At 41.5% G+C, this 16,415-nt stretch overlaps 1 protein-coding gene across 5 annotated transcripts in view; it reads right to left on the reverse strand.

The window, feature by feature from the left end:
• SIL1 (SIL1 nucleotide exchange factor) overlaps nt 1–16,415 on the reverse strand; it is a 248,182-nt gene that overhangs the window by 192,826 nt on the left and 38,941 nt on the right. The window contains exon 1 of one of the 5 annotated variants that reach the window (XM_068980448.1): nt 14,974–14,995. The exons of the other annotated variants lie outside the window; for them this stretch is intronic. The gene's annotated coding sequence lies outside the window, so the exon portion shown is untranslated. Of the gene's footprint in view, nt 1–14,973; nt 14,996–16,415 lie in introns of those variants that run through there. 5 annotated transcript variants of the gene reach the window in all.

Below are 16,415 nucleotides of genomic sequence, written 5' to 3' on the forward strand. Positions count from 1 at the left end.
GCTTCTCGAACCACCACTGCACTGTACGTTCATTTAGCAGTTCCTAGGCCAAACGCGTTGTTAACGTTGTGAGTTGTCTCTGCTGCTTTACAATTCATTTTGAACTCGTATAAGAAAAACACGCAAACTTACTTTTTGTCTAATATCATTTCCATAGTCCAATTAAATATAAAATAAACAGCAGGAATAAGTAATTAGTAAAAAAAAAAAAAACAGAGAGAAATGTGCATTAAAATGATGTATAACATAACCATATTAAGAAGGTATTCCAATATCAAATGGCAAATTTCAACAATGCAAAAACTCAATTACGTTTGTTCCAACCTAATATAATAGCCCTGTCCCTTCCTTCTTCATTATCCAGGTTATTAGGTTGCACAGGGTGGTACTGGCCATGGTGAGGAAAGAAGGAAACTAACCAAATGATCTGTGTGTGAACAGACACGGGACCAAGTTCACATGAGCCTTTATAACCATTCACTTTTTAAACCAATACAGTATTGTAAAGTAAAATAAAGTAAAAATAAAAATAAAAAAATTTGTATTTATTTGACTGCCTGGTCTTAGTTGAAGCATGCAGGATATTAGATCTTCATTCCGGCATGTGGGATCCAGTTCCCTGACCAGGGATCGAACCCTGACCCCTCCATTAGAAGTGCAGAGTCTTAGGCACTGGACTACCACGGAAGTCCCTAAATAGTTACAGGCTATATAGTCCCTAAACGGCTATAGTCGCTAATGGTTAACCATTCACTTCTAAACCATATCTACTGTTATACCTGAAGGCAGATACCATCAGCATCCCCTAAAACAGCAAAATTCAATATTCCCAAGTCACAAAGACCTTTACATCACTTTTCAGACAATCAAACAAACCAAAATGCAGACCCTCATGGCTGTTAAACTTTAAATGATACAAGGATAAAAAGATATCCCATGTTCACAGATTGGAGGCTTAATATCATTAAGACAACAGTACGACCCAGAGCAATATTCAGATTCAATGAAACCCCTATCAAAATCCTGATGGTGAGGAGTTTGCTCACAGTCCAGTGGTTAGGACTTGGCACTTTCACTGTTCAATCCTTGGTTGCGGAATTTAAGGTCCTATTAGCATAATGTATGCTCCCCCCAACCTCCGCCAATAAAAAAAAAAAAATCCCAATACTGAAAAAGAAGAACAAAGTTGGAGGACTCACATGTCCTGAATTCAAAACTTACTACAAAGCTACAGTGATTAAAACACTGTGGGAAAAACAAAAAAACACTGTTGTATAGGTGTAAGGACAGATATACAGACCAATGGAACAGAACTGAGCCCAGAAATAATTACATATACAATAAGTTGATTTTCAACAATGTTATCTAGACAATTCAATAGGGAAGGGACAGTCTCTCCAACAAACTGTCCTGGAACAATTGGATATCCACATGCAAAAGAATGAAGTAGACTCTTCCCTTGTATCATGTATAAAAATTAACTCAAAATGTATTAAGAGATAAAACTCTAAGGAAAACCTAGGGAAAATCTTCATAACCTCAGATTTGGCAATAGTTTCTTAAATATAATAACCAAAGCACAGATGATAAGTGAAAAAACAAACAGAACTCTTTCAAAATTAAAAGTTTCAATTTTGTGCCTCAAATGACATTATAAGGAAAGTGAAAAGACAACCCAAAAAATTAGAAAAATATTTCCAAGTCTTCTATCTTATAATGATTTAGTATCCAGAATATACAAATAACACCTATAACTCAACAACAAAAATTTAAATGGGCAAAAAACTTGAATAGACATTTCTCCAAAGAAGATATACACAGGCCAATAGGGACATGAAAGGATTCTCATCACTGTACCATTTTATATCCGCCATTATGGCTAAAGTTTATTTTAAAAAAGAGAGAGTAACAAACGTTAATGAGGATGTGGAGAAACTAAAACCCTAGTACAATGCTGGTGGGAATGTGAAATGGTACAGCTGCTGTGGCACAGTGTGGCAAATCCTCAAAAAGTTAAATATAGATCGACTATATATGCAATCTAGCAATTCCACACCAGGTACATACTCCACCTAAAAGTTCCAAAAACATTGACTCAAACAGGTACCTCCATATGAATGTTGATAATATCATTATTCACAAGAGCCAAAAAAGTAGAAATAACCTAGGAATTCAACAGAATTTTTTTCAAATGTGGTACATACAATGGAACATTATTCAGTCATAAAAGATGAAATTCTGATACATGCTTCAACATGAATGAACCTTAAAAATATTATGCTAAATGGAATGAACTAGACACAAAAGAATAGATATTGTATGGTTCTACTTAAGTGAAATATCAAGAAGAGGCAAATTAGAGTAGCGAAAAAATTTGGTCAGTAAACTAGAGAGGAAGTCAAAGGACTTAACCCAAACAGGCAAATGACCCCAGAAAGAAAGGCAGAAAGAAAAAAAAATAATAATAAACTTAAAAAAAAAAAACCTTAGAGGGACTTCCCTGGTGGTCCAGTGGCTAAGACTCCACACTCCCAATGCAGGGGGCCCAGGTTCAACCCCTTGTCAGGCAGCTCGATCCCCACATGCCACAGCTAACAGCTCACAAGCCACAACTGTATGCTGCAACTAAATGATCTCGCATGCCGCAACCAGAACCTGGGGCAGCCAAATAAACAAATTTTGGGGAAAAAAAAAAAAAAACTTAGAAAACTTCAGAACCTGTCAGTGTCAGTCCAAGACCCTTATAAAAGGTTTGCATGTTGATCACTCAGCCCCAATACACCTCATTAGGCAGTTTACTCAATAAAGTCCTAAATGAATTAATTCTAGGGGAAACACCTCTAGAGAGTACGGTATTTTACCTTTTCTCTTTCCTATTCCTGCCACGCTCCATGTTCCACCTGAATAAACTGGTCCTGTGATAAGACTGCAGTGGAGCCCAAGGCTCTGCCTAAACCCACAATCAGAAGTTATTACCCCGCACCCAGCCCACACCTCCTCAGGGGCAGACAGAAACTTTCCCTAAGGACATCTGGAGCCATGAAGGAAAACAGCCCTGCTGGACTGACACTGTGCTAAAAAAGCACAGCCAAATGGAAAAGCAAAGGCTTAGGAGCTAAAAATAGCTGCTGAACTCACCCAGCAGCAAAAGCGTTTGCTTTCTGCCAGTTTCTCCCCTTTTTTTTTTGTAGACAAAATGAAATGGCTGAATGCCACATGAGCTTTCCCCAGCAACCTGGCTCCCTAGGGCACCAATCACACTGAAAGACACGGAGTGAGTTCACAGCACGGCACTGGTTCTGGACAGGTGCCTGGCCATGCCTAGGTGTGCAGGGGAGACGGGTGCAAGGCTCAGTGAGGATGAACAATGGGCAAAGGCAATCAAGAATGAGAAGTCTAGAAAGGTCCAAGGAAGATGGGTCCCAAGGGGACACAGTCCTGAAGCTTCCTATAATGTCCCATACCTTTTTTATTTCTACATCCTTGGCTGTGGAGAAAAGAGGAATAAAAAATGGAAGCAGGGGGCTCCCAGCACTAGCAGGACAACATACATTAAGACAGACAAGGTTTATCCCAAAAGACTTCCCTTCCGCTACATGAGACTATTCATGTGTATATGCATATACACACAGAGAGAATTACATGCTCCCTTCTTACAGCTAGGGTTACACACTTGGAACTGACGCTGGGGAAAAAATGAGGAGGAAGAGATAAATGAGAATGAAACCAAGGGCAAAAAAGACAAATGAGCAGGAGGAGGCCCAGAAGGGACTGAGAAAGAAGAGGTTGCAGCATCTGATGTACAAACAACAGCTTCCCCACCTCCTGGAGTGGGAGTGGGGGGCGGCAGGTACAAGAGAAATGGCAGCTCCCACAGGGCTCCCTACCACCTCCACGCACACTAACACCTCAGAAGCATTTTCTGCCAATACCAAGGATAAGAGATTGACTTCCAAATGGATCCTACATCTCTCCCACAATAATTCCATGTGGACTGCACAACTGACCTATTCATTGCCTCCATATATTTTTCCATGAGTTGGAGAGAGAGAGAACATGGTGGGGCGGGGGGAAGGCCTGGGAAGGCCTAGGAGCAGTGAGTCTGGGAGAAAGGGGTGAGACAGTTTCCCAGGCTTTGCAAGGGCACCCAGAAACAACTGCAAACTCTGCAGCATGCAGACATGGGTAATGGTATCTTCTGTCCTCTTATAAGGCCTGGCCCCGAACTGTGTCCACCTGGCCTTTGTCCTTATTTAATAAGTGGCAACTGAAGACCAAGTAGGCAAGTTGTCCCTGCTTTACACGGAGGCGAGAGAAAGGAGAGGAGAAGTAGCCCACAGTTTGGTTCCACCATCACAAGCAGGAACCTAGGCAGTGGCAGCAGCAGAAGAAAACCTCAGGCAATGATATAACTAAAGCCAAAGTCACAGAATCCCACTGAGGCACAGTGTGGCACAACTGCCCTGAGGTTAGTACCCTTCCCAAGTCACTTGCCACCCACTAACCCTGGGTTCGCCTCATCACCTGCTCCTATACACCCTGCATAAGAAACCTTCCCATCATCCCTGGCTCTCAAAAGAAGACAGAACTCCATCTTTACATTTAAGGCCTTCTTCTGACTTACAATACTATCAATTCAGTCCAACAAAGAGGAAAGTATTTCAGTGTTCCACCAGTAACTCTTTCCTTAAGTATCCTTGGGCTTTGGGACAAAAGAGATAATAGGGTACTTAAGATGTCCATTTTTCTATCAAAACTGACCATTTGTAGTCTGTACTTCTACTTAAATAGAGCTTGGATGCTCTCAGCAATCTGTATAGCCAACTTACTGCTGCCCAGAGTAGCTGCTGAGGGCATAGGTGGGAGGAGGCCCTGGGACTCAATAGCCCACGACTCCCTCGTGCTTCACGTTCTCCTCTCAATTCATACAGGACTGGGGAGGGGACTGGGCCCTACATAAGCATGACATCTTCCCATAACTTTTACCTTCTCTCAAGGAACGAAAACAAAAGAATGCTATGCTGGATGGCAGGAAGCCAAGAAAAGAAGGAGTGAAACTGCTGGACCTCTGAAAACTTCTGACGTGGCTGGTAGGCCCCATGGACGCTGGCTGCTCTCCAGTTGCAGGGCCAAAACACAGGGAGAAACGGTAAACGTCACAAGTGTTCTTGGCAGGGAGCGCCACCTCAGCACCCTGCCTGGTAACACTAGGAACTCCATCATATAAAACACTCAGGTTCTTAATCTATAGCGTACTGTCCATGTATTTGTTTCCCCAAATCGTCTGGAGAAAGTGAAAGGACAAGATTTATACTTCCATCTTACTAGAAGGAAATTAAAGCAAAGAGATTTAAAACATTAGGCTGAAAGTGTAAGTACATGAATTTAGAGTCAGACACATATAAAGCCAATTGGCTCTGCCAATTTCTAACTATGTGATCCTGGACACAGACTTCACTAGGCCTCAGTTTCTTTGCCTATAAAATGGGCATAATAAATATTCAAACAATATTAGACAAGAATAAACAAAACAATGCATGGGAAGTACGTGGGACAGCACCTGGCACCTAGTTATCACACCATCATTAGACTGGGGATGAGGACTTGCCCCTGGACCCACAGGCAGCCAGAGCCTGGTCAGGCACCCTAGAAACACTCTCCAGAGCTCCTGCCTCCTGCTGGGTCAACAAACCCTCTAGCTGACCCTAGGTCTCAAAATTTAGGACCAAGGCCTTTTGTTGGGTATCTACTCTCAGGAAGGTAAAGGAAACAGATGTTCAAAGGAGGAGCCCTACAGCTAAAAATGGCGAGACTCAAGCCAATTTTCCGCTGAGCGCTGAGGCAGACCTAGCCCACTGAGTGCTTTTCCCAGCATATTACTGCCCAGAGAGCCAGGCCACCATCATGCAAAACTTGCATTTGCAGGAACAGCTATAAAACAGTCTTCTGCTTTACAAACTGGAAGAGGATGAACTCTTCCCACAAACACATTCATTACTATTTGTGTGCTACACAAACTCATACATGCACATACACACACAATCACCTCTCCACAAACAGAAGCTCACCACCTAATTTAGGAAAACAAATATGAAGCTGAAGAAACAATGCAGAGAGAACACTGAAAGGACAGCCCTGACAAGGGAGAACAACGTGCAAAGGCTTAGGGAAAGAATGGATTTTCCAAGAATAATTTGAAGGACAAGAGAAGTAAGTTTGAAGAGGTCAGGCAAACAGCCTTTTCCCCTAAGACATAAATTAAGCAGAAAGTCAGGAGGTAGATAGCAATTAAATGAAAACAGCTTTTGAACTGCAAAAGAAATGTGGCTTCTAAGCCCAGTCTAAACCATAACTTGTAGCAAGCTGGACTTGAAACATCCTTAAGCCACTGACAATTTGTAAAATGGCAACAGTGTGTGCCCCAAATACTAAAGTCATGCCTAAGGCCTAGCAAATGGGGACTGCTCTCAATAAAATCCAAGGCACCCTAAAAGGAAAGTGACTAGATGAAGCTACTGGAGGGTAAAAAGTTCACAGTGGACCTAATCCTCTGCCTGACCAGAGAAGAGTTACAAGGCCAAAATCCACTTGTAAAGCCGGCAACGGAGAGACCTAGTGAAGCCTTTCCAGCAGCAACACAGAAATAGGTGTTGGCCCTGCCAGAGAGCACATGGAGCCAAGAAGGGCTCCACAGGCCCAGCTGGGACTGCAGCTCTGGAAGGAAGACAACACAGGATGGGATGAAATAGGAAGGGGCATTCCTAACCCCTTCTCAATACTCTGTACTCCAAAATGAGGGGGACATGACCAAGCCCATCCCTACCCTACTTGAAGAGAACAGATCTTCAAGAAGGTAGCTAAGCTGCTACTACATATAAAATAGATAACCAACAAGTCCCTACCATACAGTACAGGGAAACACAGTATCTTGTGTGTGCTAAGTCACTTCAGTCATGTCCGACTCTGTGCAATCCTATGGACTATAGCCTGCCAGGCTCCTCTCTTCGTGGGGATTCTCCAGGCAAGAATACTGGTGAGGGTTGCCATGCCCTTCCCCAGGGGATCTTCCCAATACAGGGATCAAACCTGGGTCTCCTGCACTCCTGCAGGCAGATTCTTTACCATCTGAGTCACTAGGGAAGGCCTCAATATCTTGTAACAATCCGTAATGAAAAGGAATCTGAAAACGGATAGATAGATATGTATAACTGAATCACTTTGCTGTATATGTGAAATTAAAACAACATAGTAAATCAACACTATTTCAATTGAAAAAGATTTTCTAAGGTAGCTAAGCATATTAGCAAAAAAATGCAATCCCATAGACAAAAGATAGTGGCTCCATCAAAAAGATATCAAGTGACAAGTAGAGTGACTGAATAAAATGGAGCCCAGCCCGGCCCTCTCCAGACCTATCCTATTCAGCCCCAGCCTTCAAAGAATCTAATGCTAGAAGAAAGCTTAAGATTCAGTCTTCATTTGGCCTGCTAACAATCGATATCTACACACAGAATAACCAGAGTTCAATGCCTTTAGGCATGGGCTTGTCGTTGCATCCAGGAAGGCTCTGGCAACTTCATGCCTGTTGAAGACAAAGAGGTAGATAGGACTGGAGCAAGAAAAGAATTTTGGTGGCATCATCCAGAAGTGACAATCAAAGCAATAAGAAGAGTCCTTCTACTAGGGAGAAAACTTACAGAGAAAGGAATAATGGGCCAAGAAGAGTTTTCTAGCCATGACTGGAGGTTAGGAAAAGAAAGAAGAACAATCCAGGGGACAAGATGAAAAACATTAATAATAGTGCAGAAGTATACAGATCAAAAGAGGAGAGAATCCTGAGAAAATCAAGTTTTGGGCAACAAAATCAAGAGGTCAGTCAGAATAAGGATGAGAAAAGCCACTGGATTTGGCAATGAGACAGCCAGAGGGCCCTTCTAAAACAGAACTAGAGGCATGAGGGTAGTACATTTGGAAAGGGTGAGTAGGTCCAATGATTTTTGGAGATTTGGGGCCACTTCTTCAAATCCAGTTTTTTCAACATTTTTCCTAGAGTCACAATGATAACAGAGAAAATACTAGCCCCAATGGTCCTATAGAGAGATTCTCTGATGCTATACAACAGGTTCCCAAGATGGTGTAGAGCTTCCCCCAAACACACACATCCTCAGGATAGTGATGAGCACTGTCACACCAGTGGAGAGAGGAGGAAGGGAGACAAACTCTTCAAGAACAAACTCCCATCAGACATAACTCCACCTTCTCTGAGCTCTCAGATCACTCAGAAGCCTTAGTCCTTATACTCTGTAGAGCTGTAATAATCCTAATTACAGCACTTGGATTGAAGGATAAAGAGAAATACCCCAGTGACACCCAGTCCTCCAGTATTCAAATGCAGTATTTGGGCAGCCCAGAGGAAAATAAATTCTAATTATAGCCAGTATTTATAAAGTACTTTCTATGCTCCAAGCAAAGTTCTAAGCTCATTTATTCTTCACCACAATCCTATGATGGGGCTCTAATATGATTCTGCCCATGATGGGGCTAAAATTCAGAGAGGTTAAACAATTTGCCCAAGTGCACACAGCCAGAGAGTAGTACAGTCATGATTCAAAGCCAGTTTGACCCCAGAACCCATGCTCTTTTCAGACCATGCTGCTTTGCCAGTGGTAGATGAAATCAGCCATTCATTTGTTCTACAACAGTGTGAATACAAAAGCACACATTTTGTGTTGGCAGAGAAATTTTTTTTTAATGAGCCTACTGTGGAGAGACCACTGCTACCAAGTCTGTATTTCTGCACATCATACACACACACACACACGTACACACATGTTAATTAATGAATGTCCTTGGCACAGCACAGCCCACAGGAGAGGCACAGACACTCAAGAAGAAGAAAGCCTTTGACTCAGCCTGCAACCAGTTCACTGTCACCCTGTATGACTTGACCTCATAACCTCCCATAACTTGGGCTCCCCAGCTGTCCAAGAAGCAAAAGCACTCTTGCTCTCCCTTAAGGACTCTCCTGGTGCCTCAGATGGTAAAGCGTCTGTCTACAATGCAGGAGATCCCTGGGTCTGGAAGATCCCCTGGAGAAGGAAATGGCAATCCACTTCACTATTATTGCCTGGAAAATCCCATGAACAGAGGAGCTTGGTAGGCTACAGTCCATGGGGTCGCAAAGAGTCGGACACAACTGAGCGACTTCACTTCACTTCAATCTCCCTTACAGTCTAGCACTAAGCACTCCCCTCATACACACTCAACTGTCTGGAACAAACTCAGCAGAGGTGAGGAGAGACCTCTACTGCGTAAAAGTTGGCCCACATGATATGCAAACTCACCACTAGTCTTTGATCCTATTTCCACACATGGCATACATAGGACAGAATTATTTCCATACAGCAGATGAAGAAAAGAAAGACCAAAAAGGTGAGTGGGGCTTGCCTAAGCACACCACCAAGCAACAAGGCAAAGTAGAGAAATACCCCGGCCAGGGTGAGTGTACTTTCTACTAGGCCCTAACCTGCAAGTTTCTATCTAGCAGGCTGTGGGAAAGGAGATCTACTCCTTATACTTGTTCCCTGACCCACTGTGAGATCCTAGGAATGATGAACCTGTTTCTGATGACAGCAGCCAAGGTTACCAGAAGCTCTACTCAACTTCATCTTCACTCTGATGTAACGAAAAGAATGTGGGCTCTGAATTTCCACTCAGGTCTCCCCAATTGGTTGTGGGACTTTGGACTAGTTCCTAAACCTCTCTCTCCAAGTTTCAATTCCTGCTTCTAAAAAGGAACTTAACTAACTATTCTTTAGGATGGCTATTAGCATTAAATGAGATGATGTGATGATAGGAAGCATACAGCACAATGCTTGACACAAACCAAGAGCCTGAGAAGCCTGTAGCTCTCACTAACCACTACTGTTAGAGAAAAGGGCAGGATAAACAAAAACTGTGAGACTGCACCCCCATACAGAAATGTATTCTGACAACAAGTCTCTCCTTAGAACCAACTTCCCTGAGCTGCAAATCTTCCCACACACCTGGACTACACTCTAGCAGCTACAGAGGCATTTCCATTGAAAGCTTCAAGCAGTATTGGCTGGCTCTGCATCAGTGCCCACTGAAGAGCTGACTAAGAACAGCCACTTCAGAGCCCAGCTTCCCGGTGACTCGGGCCTGTCTTCCTGCTGCTGCTCTCCTGTCTCTAAGGGAAAAGAGGGCAGGAGCAACATGGGCAAATTCAGCAGACAGACTGCTTGGACCATGCCAGACAGGGCCAGCTGCTCTCCAGGGAGTAAGGGCCACCTCCTTCCCTCTCCTTTTAAACTAGTATCTGCTAACAGTAAGCATGATGGGCTTTCTTTATAGCCTGCTCCTCAAGAATACCAGAGACTTCATACTCTCATCTACACACCACAGGCTGGGGCTAGAGAGGTATCAGAGTTCATCTTTCCTTTGCCTGCTGTCTCCAAATTCCAGCAAAGGTTAGGGCCTCACTGTGGGACTATGACAGGAAGGAGGGTATGACTTCTAGTCCACAGTTACAAATGGACTATCTGCGAATCAGTATGAACAGTAACCTTTATTCTGTGTCAGCCACTCTGACACTTTGGATTACAAGCATTCAGTATTCACACTCTAGAAACAGGTCCCTTGCACCTCAGGTCCCCTGAGCACACTGGGAACCTTACTGTATAACAGAATATACAAAAGATACCATCACTGTCCTCAGGTACTTTCTGTCTTGCTCACAATCAATGACTTGCATGGTTTTCCACATCTGAGTCTCAGACAGTACAAGAAGAAAGCCCTCTTAAGGAATATGCCATGAAAAAACAGATACTGTTACGGACAACTGGAGACACAAATTACAACTCTGAAATGATGAGAAAGGCAACAATTAAGAGTGATCCTTAAACTAATTGAGGAACCCCAAGAAAACAGCATTTACTTACAGAAATACTTAGCGGCAGCACCAGGACAGGTCACCAAGCACTGAACTTGCTGCTACCACACTGGCCCTGACTATAGCTTCCAGGTAAGTCAGCAACTGAAACATCATATTTTATTTTTAACATGCCTGAGAGTCCAAGACTATTCATAATCCCAGATTCTTAAAAACTTGAAAGGAGGATGAGTTTTAAAATGTATACATTTACATATGTGGGGAGAAACACAGAAATCAGATGCTTCTCAACACAGCTCAGGGAGCCATAACTCACAGCTTTCACAATCCCACCAAACACCCAGAGAAAATCTGGGTGCCTTCTCTGAGAGATGGTGGGAGGCTGGGTAGGTAGCCAAGAAACAAAGAAACCTAAACTCAGCACTTGGCAAGACAATTAAGGAGCAGAGGATTTAAAACGCATTGTTTCTGACTCTAAATATGTCTACATTTATTACCAATTTGGGATCAGAAACCACATTTAGTTCTGCCGTGACCACGCACTAAAAATATTAAGCAGAGTATTGCCTAGGAAACAGCAGTTCTCCCTGCTGCGGCAGTCCCATTTCAGAGCTGACTCTGCCATGGTCCCAGGGCTCCCCATCCTGGGCTTCATTGAGATCCCTTGTCACAAGCAGAACTGCCACTGCCTTGACAAGGTCTCACTTGCTTTTTAGAAGGCAGGAATAGGAGCCAGGGCTAGAGACTACATAACCTCCTCATCCTCTCCAAGGCTGTGTTACATGGTCAGTGAAATTTCATTTCATGAGCCTATAACAATTACCACCCATCTGACTGGAAGCTGCACAAGGGTAGGGACCACTGTCCACCGAAATCACTGCTGGATCCTCATTGCCTAGCACTGTGCCAGACACTCAAAAATTATCTGTTAGTTGAATAACATCAATAATCTAAAAAGGAGTCATGTGGAATACACAATGGAAAACAATGTCAGTGAAAATATGCACTATAGTGAAACATGAAAACAAAATGCATAAAATACTGCTGAGTGTTGCTTTTGAACTGTGGTACTGGAGAAGACTCATGAGAGTCCCTTGGACTGCAAGGAGATCAAACCAGTCAATCCTAAAGGAAATCAACCCTGAATATTCATTGGAAGGACTGATGCTGAAGCCTCAATACTTTGGCCACATGATGTGGAGAATCAACTCATCAGAAAAGACCCTGATGCTGGGAAAGACTGAAGGCAGAAGGAGAAGGGGACTACAGAGGATAAGATGGTTGGATGGCACCACCAACTCAATGAATACGAGTTTGAGAGTTTGTCCTTCAAGCCTGGCGTGCTGCTGTCCATGGGGTCGCAAACAGTCAGACATGTCTGAGCAACTGAACAACTGCTGAGTGAAGCAGAACATAATGGCACATGTGTATGATGTACCAGAACTCTGAAAAAAGTACCTATAGCCATCTCTGTGGTCAGATATGAAGTCAGAATTATGGGAAGCTATTTTCAATGAAATCTTTCTTCCTAAAATGCTAGACATACTTAGAAAATATGCTATTTTCAACACAGAAACTGTTCCTTTATCTACTAATTTGTTCTGTTGACTGGGATCACAGAGGTCTTGTTCTTGTTCAGCAAGACCATCCACCAATTAAGGAAAGAAAGAGCACAAGGAAATAACTGCAGTCTTAAAAATCCAACTCTCAAGTTCACCATTTTTTTTTTTAAAACAAGACAACTTCCAGTCTTCCTCACCAGTATAATTGGCTCCCCAGACAGGGGGCCAAGATGAAGGTGCAGAGCCCCCCACCAAAAAAAAAAAGGATGCTAGAGCTCCAAATTGGTACCCCCATGTCACAAAGCCCATGGCCTATTACCCAGAAATATGCCTATTCAGAAGGGTAGCAGATGCCAATTCTTCTAAATTTCCAAAAATAGAAGAAAAGAGAACACTTCTTAATCCATTCTATAAGACCAGAACTACACTGACACCAAAGCAAAACAAGGACACTATAAGAACCAATATCCTTATGAACATACATGGAAAATCTTCAACAAAATACTAGCAAGGCAAATTCACCTGCATTTCAAAATGATAATACAACATGATTAAGTGGGATTCATCCTAGGAATAACGGGGGGTTTATCACATGAAAATTAGTCCATTTAGTAAATTACAGTGGTAGAGTGAAGGAAAAAAGATCACATAATCATCTCAATTGACACAAAGAAGGCATCTGACAAAATCCAACATCCTTTCATGATAAAAACAATAAACCAGGGATAGAAGAAAACTTCCTTAACATAACTAAGGTCATATACGAAGAACCAACAGCTAACATCATACTCAGTGAGTGATGAAAGACTAAAAGTTTTTCCTCTAAGATCAAGATCAGGAATAACACAAGGATGTCTGTTTTTGTCACTGAGGTTCAACATAATACTCGAAGTTCTAGCCAAAGCAATTAGGCAAGAAAAAGAAACAAAAGGTATCCATATTAGAAAGGAAGAAGCAAGACTATCTATTTACAGGTGACTTTATCTTATACAAAGAAAATCTTGAAGAATCTACAAACAAAAATTATTAGAGCTAATAAATTCCACAGGTACAAAATCAAAACTTAAATCAATTGTATTTCTAAACACTAGCCACTAACAATCCAAAAAGGAAATTAAGAAAATAATTCCATTTGAAATAACATCAAAAAGAATAAAATACTTAGGAATAAATTTAATCAAAGGAGAAAGATTTAACCAAAGCAAAAGACTTATACTACAACAGAAATAAAAAGACCTAAAAGAAATTAAAGAAGACCTAAATAAAAGGTCTTTATTTATAGAGATGTTCTGGGTTCATGAGCTGAAAGACTTAATTTTATTAAGATGACAATACTACCCAAAGTATTATACAGATTCAACATATTCTGTCAAGATACAGATTTAACATAGTCTTTGAAAATCCACAAGCATTTTTTGCAGAAACGAAAAAACTAATAATTCTAAAATTCACATGGAATTTCAAGATACCCTACCCAGGGACTTCCCTGGCAGTCTAGTGGTTAAGACATTTCACATACCATGCAGCCAAACCAAAAATAAAAATAAATCAAGGTATTCTACTCAAAATAATCTAGAAGAACAATAAAGCTGGAAGATTCACACATCCTGATTTTAAAACCTACCATAAAGTTACAATAATCAAAACTGCATGAAAAGCACATAAACATATAATCTTATATTGATATAAGGATAAACATACACTCTTACATCATTACATCAATTGATTTTTAACAAGGGTGCCATTCACCAAAAATGGATCAAAGACCTAAATGTAACAGATAAAACTATAACATTCTTGGAAGAAAATGTAGGGGCCAAAGTGCTTGACCTTGGATCAAGCAACAGGTGCTTAAATAGGACATAAACCACAGGTGATAAAAATAAATAAACTGAACTTGATCAAAATTTTTAAACTTTAATAAACAAAGTCCTACTGTAGAGCACAGGAAATGATATTCAATATCCCAAAATATACCATACCAGGAAAGAATATAAAATAATATAGGTACAAGTGTATCACTTTGCTGTACAGTAGAAATTAACACATTATCAACTATACCTCAATTAAAAAAATAATTTTTAAAAAAATTTAAAAACTTTTGTGCCTCTCATTAGCAAGAGAATGAAAAGATAACCCACAGAATGAGAGAAAATATTGGGAAATCACATATCTAATAAGGGTTTAACATCTAGAATACATAAACAACTACTACAACTCAACAAGACATGCAACCCAATTTAAAAATGGGCAAAGAACTTGAATAGATATTTCTCCAAAGACAACATACGAATTGCCAATAAGCACAGGAAATGATGCTCAGTATCAGAGGTCATTGTGGAAATGCAAATCAAAGTTACAGTGAGATGTCACTTGATACCTATTAGGACAATTTTTTTTAATGAAAATAATAAGTATCGGCAAAGACGTGGAAAATGCGAATGATGCGGTCACTATGGAGAAGTCTGACAATTCTTCAGAAGCGAAGTATAAACTCACCATGCCACCCCAGGTATACATCCAAGTAACGGAAAGAGCAGCGCAGACAGACACTAGCAGGTGAATGTTCACAACAGCCACAACATGGAAATAACCTAAGTGCCAACAGATGAATAAACTTTTTAAAATAGATTTTTAATGTGGTATACACATAGAGTGAAATATTATTCAGTCATAAAAATGAATGAAGTTCTGATACATGCTGCAACACGGATGAATCTTGAAAACGTGGTTAAAATGGCAAACTGCATTGTAAATATGAACTCCCTGAGGGGAAAGACTCCTTCCTTATCCACTGTTCCATCTTAGCTAGCGCAGGGTCTAGGACACAGTAGACTCTCAACAAAAGTATGGCTGATAAATAAATAAAGAATGGGTGGGTGGAGACATGACCAGGTGAGCAGATAAACACCATAATCCACAACAGTGACACTTCAGAAGGTATGCAGAGCAGATTTTTCAGGCAAGGAGGCCTTCTGAAGGCTCACTGACCACTCCAAAGAGACATCGTCTCTGTCTATGGGCACCTCAGCTTACCTGCAGTTCTGTAAGCTGAACCTTAGCCCGAGACTCTCATCTCCCGACGTAACCTCGTTAGCCAGTCAATAATGTCCATAGTTTCAGCTCCTGCTTTCACACAAGTTGCAGCCCTCATACCAAAGCATACCCCAAAGCTCAAATCTTGTGCTGGGATTAAGGGGGAATATGGCATTAGTTTCAAATGTAAAGTGTTCCTCCCAATCTTATAGCTTACTTCCAACAATCAAAAAGGCCTCATCCTAACCCTGACTGGCACAGCAAGAGCCCACCCCATTAAAAATTCACTGCATCAGCAGTACAGAGGAGGAGAGCAATCAGCAAGAGAAACAGCTGAATTATTTCAACAGCTGTTAATTATGTGTTCTCTCTTCCTCTCCTCCAAGTCCATGTTCAACTGTGCCCCACACCTCCACAGTGACTTGGGTTTGTCAAGTATCTATGTCAACTCCAATAACCAAACTTGAGTTCAAGAAGCAATATTAAAAAGCACTAATTAACTGATATTTAAATAACTATGCTTAATGTCAACAAAATCACACTTTAACTTTAAACATCCCCACGTCTATTAGTTGCTTAATTATATTCCTTAAGTTCCCTGGACACTGGCACAGAGCACACCTTGGGGAGCAGTTCCCAGGCCCTGGCCCCGGCAGACTGTGGAAGGGGAAGGGCCCAAATCCCTGAGGAAGTGCCAGGAGAGCCCAGTTTTCTTCTAGAGTCTCCTAATGAACTGGTTTCTCTTCACAGCTCTGCTGGTCTCCATGGGGCAATGAGAACATAACAAACATATCCTGAGCCAGGAAAACTGCCAAACCAGGCTACAATTTTTTTAATGTATTATCATTATTTAAAGTGAAAAAAGTGCAAGTCGCTCAGTCCTGTCTGACTCTTTGCAACCCCAC

This window comes from Capricornis sumatraensis, chromosome 9, assembly GCF_032405125.1.
Source record: "Capricornis sumatraensis isolate serow.1 chromosome 9, serow.2, whole genome shotgun sequence".
NCBI lineage: Eukaryota > Metazoa > Chordata > Mammalia > Artiodactyla > Bovidae > Capricornis > Capricornis sumatraensis.